This window comes from Cheilinus undulatus, linkage group 22 (assembly GCF_018320785.1).
Source record: "Cheilinus undulatus linkage group 22, ASM1832078v1, whole genome shotgun sequence".
In the NCBI taxonomy this organism is placed as follows: Eukaryota; Metazoa; Chordata; class Actinopteri; order Labriformes; family Labridae; genus Cheilinus; species Cheilinus undulatus.
The window spans coordinates 10,955,761-10,964,379 of NC_054886.1; the positions used below are offsets into that span (position 1 = coordinate 10,955,761).

The 8,619-nt window shown below is 39.1% G+C and overlaps 1 protein-coding gene across 2 annotated transcripts in view; it reads right to left on the reverse strand.

Annotated features, from left to right (window-relative positions):
• The window catches only part of ache (acetylcholinesterase), a 30,227-nt gene extending 21,887 nt beyond the window's left edge, over positions 1-8,340 (reverse strand). Inside the window, exons 1-2 of one of the 2 annotated variants that reach the window (XM_041779624.1) lie at positions 8,152-8,340; positions 3,965-4,037 (exon numbers count right to left, since the gene is read on the reverse strand). The gene's annotated coding sequence lies outside the window, so the exon portion shown is untranslated. The remainder of the gene's footprint in view (positions 1-3,964; positions 4,038-8,151) is intronic. The other variant, XM_041779623.1, reaches the window with a different exon arrangement.
• Positions 8,341-8,619: the final 279 nt, after the last annotated feature.

Consider the following 8,619-nt stretch of genomic DNA (forward strand, 5'->3'; position numbering starts at 1 on the left):
ATTGAATAAAGAAAAATAAAGAAAATTGAACATTCAAATGAACATCAAATAGAACAAATTATTACAATACGATTGACAAAGTGCTTAAACAAGATCCACAACAATACCCTGACAGGAGAAAACGCAAAGCAGAAGTGAAATAGACTATAATGTCAGAGAATAATTAAGAGTTTGTTGTGCTTAACTGGTCCAAAAAAAAAATATTTAGTTTGTTTCTTTAATTAATTTAAGTTGCTGCAGTTTCTGTTCAAAGTGATTCAGGAGGGATTGCTCCAAAGATCTGATCTCATGTTGGCAACTTTTCAAGATGGAAACCAAGGATTCTGCGCAATTTAGACAGACTGCAGGAGTTTTCTTGAAAGTTTTCATGAACTTCTAGTGTTTTCGCTGCTGGATTGAGTCAATATTGTTGATATTCTTTTCTTTGACAGGAATCATACAGAAGGTTAGATTTTTGATATCTGTTGATTTATAAATTGTTGGCTCCCTGCTGTACAGTTCCTGTTTCTCTGAAAACCACCAACAGAGAAAAAAAGGTGGATCAGTCCGCAACTGGAAATAGTCCCCAACAACTGCATTAAACTACCCTGTTTACCTGCTAAAAACGATGCCCAGCTGTGTTTGTGAATTATTTAGGAGTTCTTTAAAAATTAAACTCACAGTTCCTCTTATGATGTCTCACCATCAGTGGCTCTTCTACAGTCTCTTCATGGAAAGTTTCTATTAATTCTTCCTTTTTATTCTAAATGAACAGAACAGAAACAGCATATGATGTGGTTTTACCTTCAACATCTGTGCAGATGAAGAAAACAGAGGAGGGGCGGATATATGAGACTGTTTCAGGGTTGTCAGGTTATCAGAATACTAAACTTCCGTATAACTCTTGATATTCTCTGTCCTATTTTACGATCTGAAGCTGTCTAAATAGGGAAAGAAAATCTCAGTAACTGATTCTATTGAACTGTCATACTTCCAAGTCAAACAATGCAGTATTAATGTTTGAAAGTGAGGAGTTTGGAAAGTTGGACCACCTCTGTGATTAATCTGTTTACAAAGATATAATATAAACCTTAGACATGGTGTATTATGAATCATTCTTCATGTCATACTCGCTTACTTCCTGTTTTATGGTGTGAGATTATCTTTAGTAAGACAAATTAGCTGATGATGTGTTATCATTTGGCTCGCTGTTGTTGTTTTTATCATAGTAAAATCCTGACCTATGCCACTCTGACGCTGATTCAGTATAAATCTCTGACGTTCTCCAGCAGTAACTCCACAGTATAGCAGCAGAGTTTGACTCCTAACCTGCAGAGCCTGTGGGCGGGTTAAGTGTCAGGACAGAAAACAGAGGAGAGTTTCATGTGGGAGTGGGCAGAAAAATGCTCTCTAACACTTCATTTATACTGAAACTGGAGGGCAGAGTCCTCGCTGTAACATCCAGAGAGATGAGGCTGTCAGAGGGCCTATACTTTTTATACTAGTGTTTAAAATAACACAATGAGTCCTCTCTAACATCCACATAAAGCAGATAAAACTGTCAGAATGTTTAATACTGTAGTGAACCACATGTTTAAAAACTGAGCAGGAACCTGCACTTTGAATTCTGTAATATTCTTTGTAAGAGGGAGAATGACCTGATGATTTTTTTTTTTTATCTTCTTGTTTTTGTTTGATCATAAAAGAAAGAACAAAGAATGGAACACTGGTGATGTAACATTCTTTTTCACACCTGTATGGGGAAACAAGTAAAGAGAAAACAAAGCAAAAAAACAGAAAGAAAGAAAAATGTTTTGCTTTTCATCTTATTGTTTTTGTGCAGAGCAAAAAAAAAAAAAAAAAAAGATCAAAGAATGGAACACTAATGATGTAACATTATTTGTCCCACCTTTGTGGGGATACAAACGAACAGGAAAAAGCAAAAAAAAAAAAAAGAGAAAGAAAGAACAAAAATGGTTCGTTTTCATCTTATTGTTTTTGTTTTATCATAAAAGTAAAAACAAAGAATGGAACATTGGTGATGTAACATTATTTGCCCCACCTTTATGGGGTTACAAATGAACAGGATAAAAAGCAAATAAAGAGATACAAAGAATGAAAAATTGTTTTTCATCTTATTGTTTTTGTGCTTAAAAAAAGAAGGATCAAAGAATGGAACACTGGTCATCTAACATTCCTTTTTTCATACCTTTATGGGGTCACAAATGAACTAGTAAAAAAGCAAAAAAAAAAAAAAGAGAAAGAAAGAACAAAAATGATTTTTTTTCCATCTTATTGTTTTTGTTTGATCATAAAAGGAAAAACAAAGAATGGAACACTGGTGATGAAACATTCTTTTCTCATAACTTTATGGGATTACAAATACATGTAAATAAAAGCAAAAAGAGAAACAAAAACAAAAATGGGTTGTTTTTCATCTTATTGTTTGTTTTTTTTTTGCTGAACAAAAAAGGAAGATCAAAGAATGGAACACTGGTGATATAACATTCTTTTTTCATACCTTTATGGAGTTACAAATAAAAGGGGAAAAAAAGAGAAAAAAAGAGAAACCAAAAACAAAAAATGGGTTGTTTTTCATCTTATTGTTTTGTTGCAGAACAAAAAAGACAGATCAAAAAATGGAACACTGGTGATGTAACATTCTTTTTTCACACCTGTTTGGGGTTTTACATAAAGAAAAAACAAAGCAAAAAAAGAGAAACAAAAAATGAAAAATGGTTTGTTTTTCATCTTATTGTTGTGCTGAACAAAAAAGATGGATCAAAGAATGGAACACCGTTGATGTAACATTCTTCTTGAAACCTTCATAAGGTCACACATGATGGAAAGGGTATTATTCCTTTTTTAACATTCTTTTTTGATCACAAAAACAGAAGTTGAACATTCATTCATTCCTTTTTTGAAAACAAAAGACAGAAAAAAATATTTTTTCATCTTAATGTGTTTGATCTGCACATATATCTGGGCTTTTAATTATTAAAAAATAAAATCTAGTTTCTGCACATAACAGCCGACCGATGCTCCTTAACTGGCTGTATTTCCATCTCCTATAAATATTGTGCTCATATTTTGTCATATCAGCGTGCTCTAATACAGGATTACAGCAGCTTTCCTCTTAAATCCTTTAAGCGGCTAACAGACGGAGAAAGTGCTCCCTGGACGCTCAGAAACTGCAGCGTCAGAATCACTTACAGATATTATCCCTGAGTAGAAATCTAACTTTTAATAATAAAGCTGCAGCATTGATTAACATTTGGCAGAGAGAGCGGCGTGCAGAGCCAGCTGTCAGAGCTGCATTAACCGTACCAACTTATGGTGGACGTAAATCAGACAGCAGAGAGGGAGGACACGGTTTGTTTAAACCACCATAAACACTCGTACATCATCCGCCGCTGTCTTATCTCTGACCTCAGCCAACACGCAGCAGCACCCTCCAAATGCCGTTATCTAACACGTACACTGCTGTGGGAGCGTTTGGGGGAAAGAACGGGATCTGTACGGCTTCTGGAAGGAGAGGAGGGCCGTCAGCATGGACAGAAAGATGACATCCAATACAACAGAAGGGATGCACCAATGGTGATGATGAAGATGCACTCAATTTTTTCTCCTCATTATCATGATAATTCAACTTCTGTGTTCAAGTATTACACCAAACATCTATATATAAACTGATTCCTGTTATTCAACCTTCATTTTGATTTTTTAGTCCTTTTTTTTAGTCATTTTGGTTGGCTGGCCACTGAGAATTTCAGTTAATTGCTTCACATAGACAGTCATATAGTCATCAGTCCATTATATATCAGTCCATAACAGGGTAACTTTGTGTGGGGTAAAAGGTGGACCAGTCCCTGTGGACATAGTCCTCCCCAGCTTTTAGTGGTTATAGCCAAATTATAGACTGTTCTTTTGATCTCGTCAAACTCAGACATGGTAAAGGCAAAGAATAAAAATTTTGCACACTTACCAGCCTTCGTTGTATTGAGATCCTGTTTGTGACGCCAATCTGATGAAGAAATATTTAATAACCACTCCAAGAACTGAGGTGAGAGAAAGACACGAGAGACAAGATGACTTAAGTTGAGCTGTTTACTTAGTCTCGGCCGAGGAGAAACAGTGACATCAACACAGTGAGAGGTTGAAGCCAGATTTCTAACGAAGCCCAAAGTAGTTCATGCTTTTATTCCTCATGGTAAACCTTGATCCTGATCATAACTCAAGATATGATCCACAGCCTCTGCCATACTGGAGCCAGACAGTCTCCACCTAAAGGTAACCAACACACGAAACTGTGAGGAAACATTATAGGAACGAACAGCATTTTATCTACTCAAGGATGTGAGTTTAGACTATCAACCAAGGAGAAGAGGAGAGACGCCAGAGTCTCCATTCCTTACTGTACAGTGTGACCTGGGACCTTGGATAAGCTTAACAGAACATTTATGAATCATCAGAAATGGAAGGAATATTGGATTTTTCCTTATCAGCCACTCCGGGGAAAGTTTACCACTGTTCTCAGTTTTCCCCATCTGTGGATAATGGCTCTAACTGTGATTGGCTGAAATCCCGAAGCCTTAGAAATGTCTTTGTAACCCTTTCCAGGCTGATAGATGTCAGTGGCTTTGTTTCTTATCTGTTCTTTAATTTCTTTAGATGGTGCCATGATGTGTTGCAGATATTTTAGCCTACTTCACTTTGTCAGACAGGATCTATTGAAGGGACTCATTCAGTCCACAGGTCTGGCAGTGATCAGGCCTGGGTGTGGATAGTCAAACTGAACTGAGCTTTATAAAAATGTGGCAAAGCACAGTCAATTTGGGATTTAACAGGGGCGGGAAATGACTTTTTCACATAGGGCCAGGGAGGTTCGGATGGCTTTTTTCCCTTAATAAATGAAATCATCATTTAAAAAATGACTTTTGTATTCACTCAGGTTTTCTCTGCCAAATATTAAAAATACTCCTCTAGGTGAAACAGCATTTCACAATAAAAGCCTCCAGAGAAGAGGTGGACATTTATTCAATCAGCTCTCTAATTCAGAGCTTCCCCAGTGGTGTGCTGTGCAAATTTGTACAACCATTACTACAACGATGCAGCAACGGAAGAAACGGGAACTAGGGGTGTGGGATAGGATGATTTTAGATTGTATCATTAAGGCCTTAAAATAATTCTTATGGGCCTAATTTGAACTAATTTGAGATGTTCTGAAAAGTCAGGGATGGTAGGTTTAGGATGTGTTAGTAACGTTACCATATCAGTGCTGGATTTCGATTCTCATCCTTGACTCACTTGGAAGTCGGGCTGATTTTCAGCCTGATTGGGCTTTTGTAGTGTAAAAGCTTAACCAGCTGCTTTCAACTGGTCCAATCACTTCTCTGCATTTTTGATATTTTAATCCCTGCCACTGTGCCTCCACCACAAGGTAAATAACTCAAATGAGAGTCACCCAGCGGAGGGAGAGAGAGAGGCGCAAGCTGCACATGGCAATCCAGGTAGAGGGGAGTGAAGACAGCAAAAACAAAGATTATATTACTGCCTGATAGTTTCACAGCTGTAATGCTCTAACAATCTTAAACTGGGCACAAGGATGAAGGATGCTTGTACTGAAGTAGTGCTGTGAGTTTCACTGCTCTCTACCCTCTGTCACAGCCTCTACTCCCCATGCTGGTTTTATTCACCAGATCGCAAATATTAAGTCCCATTATTATTTCACTTAAGTGTTCACGGCAGTGTTACTGTCTCTTACAGACAGATAGACAGCAGAGGAGAGAAAAGGGGATGTCTCCTGGTCCTTAAAAGTCCTGAACTGTGGCCTTTTTTTTCCGTCACCTTAGTAAATAAACACTGCATGCTGTCTTATCGTAGATAACGTGGGCTGGACCAGGTGGGTTCTGTTATAAGTAGGGCTGTCAAGATTAATAAAGTTAATCATGATCAATTAACGTCCACAATTGGAGCACTAACATTTGTTTAATCACAATTAATTGATCCACCACTGCTTGATATCTTTCACTTACAGATTAGTGGACAAGACAGAAGTCATCCACACCTTTTTGATGATCTCTTATTTCATTTTCAATCCATGGCTAGTTCCCTTTTACGTGGTTAAGTCCATGTTTACATCTACCTCTAAAAGTAGGTCTGTACCCAAACAGGAAGTCAATTACCCTTAATGACATGAAAACAGTTTAAAATGGATATTGCAGACTTTTAAAATGCAATAAAATGGTGCAATTAATTGTGATCAACTACAGAAATTTGGAGATGAATTAGAAATTTTAATCTTTTGGCAGCCCTAGCCCAATATAAGTTATTGTTATAAACTAAGACAAAAGCAATTACATCAGAGAACATCTGTAGGCTAAATGATTCCATATAGTGATGGTGCCACTAGGTCCAAGCTAACCATCTCTGAACTCATCAGTATGTAATGACATCAAAATGAGGCTGGACTGATTAAAAATGCTTCATTGAGCTTGATATGTTCATTTTCACTTCATTCAGACCCCAAGGAGTATTTACAGTGGCCATCATAGTGCACATCATATATCAAGCATCAAGCTCTGACTTTATAACCACAGGGAGCCCCAATAACTGCCATATGACAGCTATGGTAACTCTCAGGGGACATACTAGTTAAAAGGCAAAATAAAAACATTAGCCCCAAGCTCCTTAGCACACACAGTTAACAACAAAAGTAGAGACCTGAGATATTCTCACATTAAGTTTAGTGGAGGGAGAAGACTTCAGTGAGCCGATGGCGCTCGTCAAGCTGGGGAAAAAAGCCGCCGTATAACGAACAAGAGCTATGAGAGTGGAACAGACGTATGAGGGAAGAGCAAAGGCAATGGTTGAATAACATCTGGATTGTCTCCTTCATACTAGAGAGCTCTGTGTTGATGTTTGTCTGATAGCCCTCTGCTGCATTATCATCTTCATTTAGAGCAGGGATTTGAAGATCAGACGGGCAGAAAAGGATGAAAAATAACACAGCGGGCTCCTGCAGCCTGAGAATACTGTAGAACCCCTTCTTTTACCAGTAAGGAGCCTGCACCGATTAGATTAGTCTTCAGGTAACGTGCATGTTATTCTTTGCTGTTTTAAAAAAAATACTAATCAATTAGTCGGTGCATGGATGCAATTTTTCTTGAGTTGACTACAGACCTACTAGCAGCATGAATTCTCATCTACTGATCAAAATCAGCTGATAATGATGCTGATCAATGAGAACATCTCTAATGATCACACAGTCTAAAAATAAAACATTAGAATCAATCCAGCAGGGAACATTCAGGAATAAATAACATTTTAATAAATTAGACAGCAGTTAAACTCTCGATCCCGATGAAGATGAAGATTGTTACCTTTAATTGTAGTAAACCAAATCATCTACACCCTAGTCTCAGACTCTCACTGAGACTGAGGGTGAGAAGAGGAGACCAGAGTCCACATAGAGGAGTCTCAGCATCGATTCACTACACCTGTCTCCTCCAGCTGCACCCAGAGAGCCAGACCTCCCCCCCAGGAGTCTGTGAGACTATAGGACCCCCTCTGTCACAGACCAGACCTGCAAACCACTAAACTAATAAACCAGTACTTTCATCCTACTGGTCATCAGTAAACCAGTAAACCAGTACTGTCACTGCACTGAGCATCAGTAAACTAGTGCTGTAATCCTACAGGGATCTCAGTGGTTCCTGAGCAGTTAAAACAGTATTCCTGTAAAACTAAATGGGTTCTCTGAGGTCTACGGAAGCCGAACTGATTCAGTACTACCGTAGATTCAGGGCTGATGTCCATCCTGGTCCACTGAGCTGTGAAGGTCTGAAGACCAGACACTAAAGTCTAAATAGGTTTAAAATTAGACCGGAGTCAGCAGAACTGAGTCTACTCGTCTTGGCTCTAAAGGTCCTGGTTCTACTGGTCCTGGATCTACTGGTCCCGGGCTGTTACCATGGATACGGTTAAAGGGCACCACATCTGTCACGAACCGGATCAAGCACAGCCAGATCAGGTCTACACCTGTCACGGTAATGAAGCCCACGCAGAATCCCGTGATAAATTCGCCGGTTCTGGTCTATATCCCCGTGAATTCCGGGACAGACTGACTGTCGTGTTCCCGTTAACGGCCAGCTCCCGTGTTCCGGTTCTTACCTGTCGAGCTGCAGCTTCGTGTCTGAAACCGGAGGAGGACCGGAGGAGACAGAGGTCTGTCGGTGTGAGGAGGAGACCGAGTCCCGCAGCAGAGGAGCCTGAGGCCGGCTGTCAGCCACTAAATGTCGGTAAATCTCCTCCCAGCAGCCGCTTCAGCGGTTCACCGATCACCGAGCCCGACCGTAAAGCAGTGACGGCAGGGGGAGACTGCTGCTAATAAATACTGCCTGTAAACATAGTGGAGACTGAAAGTCTCGCGAGAACAGGCACTGTATGTTCGATCTCATACAGTACGGAGACCCTGTGGTGTCAAATAAGCTGCATGTCTGATTATGTTTGAAGATCTATAGTGGCCCTGAAGGAAAACTACAGAAAAAAATATCAATGCATTTGGAAAAACATTAATGGGCAGGAAAAACATTTCACCCTAGGATTAAATATTAAAACATAAACACATTTTACTTATCA